Below are 3,964 nucleotides of genomic sequence, written 5' to 3'. Positions count from 1 at the left end.
TCAAAATTGATGTAGTCAAAGTGCAGCAATCAAAATTTTATCAAACAAGAATCTTATATTCAACAAAATTATCTTTTTGAAGATAAAAGCAAGATAAAGATATTCCCAGGAAAACAAACTCTGAATTTGTTGATAGTGCACTTGGTGGACAAGAAATATTGAGGCAGAAAGTAAGGAACTCCAGATAGTAATGTGAAGAGAGAGAGAGAGAGAGAGAGAGAGACAGAGAGAGAGAGAGACAGAGAGAGAGACAGAGAGAGAGACAGAGAGACAGACAGAGAGACAGACAGAGATAAAGAGAAAAAGGGGTGGAATATGCACATTGGTAAAGGTAATTATTTAACTACAAAAGAGTATATAATTGCATATTTCTCTCAACTGATTTATAAAATAATTTCATCAAACAATGTGTATATAATTGTACAGTTGGGTCATTAGTATATAGATATGCAATATATTTGGTAATAGCATTATAGAGAAGGAAGTGGAATCGAAGGCTGTGTTGGGGTAAAAAATGAACTCAGGATGATATTTCAAAGTACAATAATAAATTTAGAAGACTGGGGTTGTGGCTCAGTGGTAGAGTACTTGCCTAGCATGTGTGAAGCACTGGGTTTGATTCTTAGCACTGCATATAAATAAATAAATAAGATAAAGATTCACTGACAACTAAAAAATTTTTTAAATAAATTAAGAGGACCACAAAGATAACAAAATAAATTCTATAAATATGCACTTTCTTTTCTTTTCTCCATTTCTCCAAAAAACTTGAGATCATATAATGCATTAATTATACCAATGTATTATTGGGTTTTTAACATGAGAATATACGTAACAAAAATAACATAAGAAGAGTGAAATGGAGTTATTCAAAAGTAAAATTTCTATATTTTACTGGAACTAACTTTCATGAGTCTGCAGTAGATTTTAATAAGCTAGGCTAAGCTTAGAATATGTTAATTATTATGCAACCTTGAGAATATTCTAAAAATACTTAACTATATAACTTAAATAAGTGAATTGTATAATATATGAATTATCTCTCAATAAATTAATTTTTAAAAACCATTAAGTAATAACTGAGTAATAATATATAACTGTGTTTAAATAGATAAAATACATCAAGGCTGTATTGGTCAAAGAATGTAAATTCTTTTCAAATTATCATGGAACATTTACCAAAAAAATAAATAAATAAAAATATATTTTCTATTAGGCAATAAAGGAAATGTGAATATTTTCCAAAAAAATGTAGAATTCCTATTATTCACAACACAATAAACTTGATGTTGAATAAAAAGGATCAACAAAACAGTCCAATAACTTACCAGTCAAAAGAAAAATAGTCTTTTAAAAATCTTGTGGGTAGAATAAGTCTTTCTAAATGTAATTTCAGTTACATTTATAAAATAATGATGAGAACAGAGTACATTATATTTGAGGGAATATAGACGAAGTTTTATTTGCTACTGACCCAAAAGTGGAGCTATTTGCCTATTATGTGATCATTTGAGGGGTCATACTTTTCCTGGAAATGAAGTGGGATACAATACACATATAATAGACCTACCTTAAGTGAAATCGCAAAAGAAATCAGATTGTACAGTCTGTGAAAGTCAAATTGATTGCCTGTATCACAAGGAAAGCCATGGACAGAGGCGTATGAGACAAGATTTAGACAGGTTAACTGCTGCAGAAGGGAAATTAATGAATATGTTACCAACATGAAAGAGAATTAGTTAAATAGCAAAAGATTAGAGAGGTTCTTGGGGTAATTAATCAAGTGACCCTCTTTGTCATCACACTGGAACAGTCCAAAAGGAAATCCATGGGGTATCATCACACACCTTAATCAAAACCTCCCCCATCAACTCATTCTTTGTTCATTTTAAGAATTGTGCAAAATTCTAACTTAAGTTTTCTGAAAAATAATAGGAATCTGACCTTTTGTAATGCTTGTTTAATAATCAAGGTGAAGCTCAAATCACATCTTTTTTTTCACTATATGAAACATTTGGCTTCCTGTTTTAAGTGAAGTCATTCCATAAGTACTATTTGTCCTTGGATAATGAAGACTTCCTGCAAATTAGCCTTTCATCAGCAATTGATTCCTTAATGTGAATATCTTTTTCTGATTTCTGAAAAGGTAAAGGAAAAAAGCTATGGCCCTTTTGGAACAACTCAGAACTGGAGTTAGCTACTGTGCCCCACAATCTCCCCTTTACAAGGGCTAGGTACTAGAGGAGACCTGAGAGTAGAGGGCACAACTTCAGTGTTGTTTAGCCCACAGGGACTAGAAAATAGATCATCAATAGCTAGGTCACAGGCATTTGAAAATACTATACTTCTTTCAGAATTTAGGGTCTAAACTGCTTTTTCAACAATAATTATCAGCAACAATAATTATCTTAGCCCATTTTTTATTACTTTAACAAAATACTTCAGAATGGATACTTAATAAAGAATAGAGGTTTACTTAGCTCATGGTTCTTATTACTTTAACAAAATACTTCAGAATGGATACTTAATAAAGAATAGAGGTTTACTTAGCTCATGGCTCTGGAGACTAGAATGTCCCAGAACATGGAGCTGGCATCTGCTCCGCTTCTGGTGAGGGCCTCATGCTGCAACACAACATGGCGGAAGAACAAAGGGAGGCCCTAGGTTCTGAAGAAAATACATGAACCTCCTCGCTTTATAACCATCTGTTCCTATCACAACAACCCCCTCCCACATTAATTAACAGCATTAATCCCTTCTTAAGTTGAAACTCACAGCAGAAACACCTCTTAAATCACCCACAACATTTCAACTCTGTTATGGTGGGGACCAAATCTCTCAATAGGAGGTCTACAGGAGACAAATCATAGCAATATTCAAGTGGAATATTTTGACCTGTTGTGCCCAGTTTTTCTGTTAACACGCCTTATTTTAGCTCCTCACCTTTCTCTTGCCAGATTCTCTTAGCTACAGCTCACACCTGTGGGAAATCGAGCTGGTTACAGTATCTGTGCCTCACAGGGTCAACCCTCTTGCCTTTTAGAAACCACTTGAGTCACAGGTGAAATCAACATTGAGCTGGCCACCAGTATCGGGGTCCCAGGCTGGAACTGACAGGCAGCAGTTTCCTTGAAGCTGTGAATTCCAAACTCCTGTGCCAAAGTAAAGATAGATTTGATGGAGCACCTAGTGCGTCTGGCATGTTGTGACCTGTTTGAATGCTTATTTTTGCATTTGTATTGCAGACCTACATACCACTACTCACCTGTGACTCTGATAAGCTATGTGGCATTGTTTTAAAAAAACCTAGCGTAATATCATTTTCAGGGAGTAAATAGAAAGAATTTGGCTTTCAACACTCACTGATGTGTGACTGTTAAATTCCATATTTTGCCTTATTACTGTTGAGCTAAGTAGCTTTTCCAAGAGTGACTTTAAGGAAAATTAATTTTTTCTTTTATCCTATTTTAAAAGTTTACAAATGCATGCAAAAATAAAGGCTTTTCTAAAATCAAATGCATAATTGAGTCAAACTCTACATACCCCCCTTTTTTTGGGTAGTGTTGGTGATTGAACCCAGGACCTTGCATGTGCTAGGCAAGAGTTCCACCACTGAGCTACATTTCCACCCTTTTTCAACTTTTTATTTTGAGACAGGGTCTCACTAAGTTGCCAAGGTTGGCCTCAAACTTTTGATCCTCCTGCTTCAGCCTGTTCTTAAGTAGCTGAGATTACTGGGGTGCACCATAGTGCTCAGCTGTGCTCATTTTTTGATGCATACTCTAATGCAGTAAGTCAAGTCCCAGTCAATGTCACTTGGCAGAGACAGGTCTCTCCAATGGTAGAAAGTGACTGGCCATCAGTTTCCTGTGGATTTCCTGTGCAGGCTGAAATAAATCCATCAACAGGCCACACTGGAATTGTTCACCAGTGGTTTTCTGAGCCAAATCATTCCCTGGGATCT

This window comes from Sciurus carolinensis, chromosome 16, assembly GCF_902686445.1.
Source record: "Sciurus carolinensis chromosome 16, mSciCar1.2, whole genome shotgun sequence".
Classification (NCBI taxonomy): domain Eukaryota; kingdom Metazoa; phylum Chordata; class Mammalia; order Rodentia; family Sciuridae; genus Sciurus; species Sciurus carolinensis.
The sequence above is the reverse complement of the archived record's forward strand: the minus strand, read 5'-3'. Positions refer to the sequence as shown.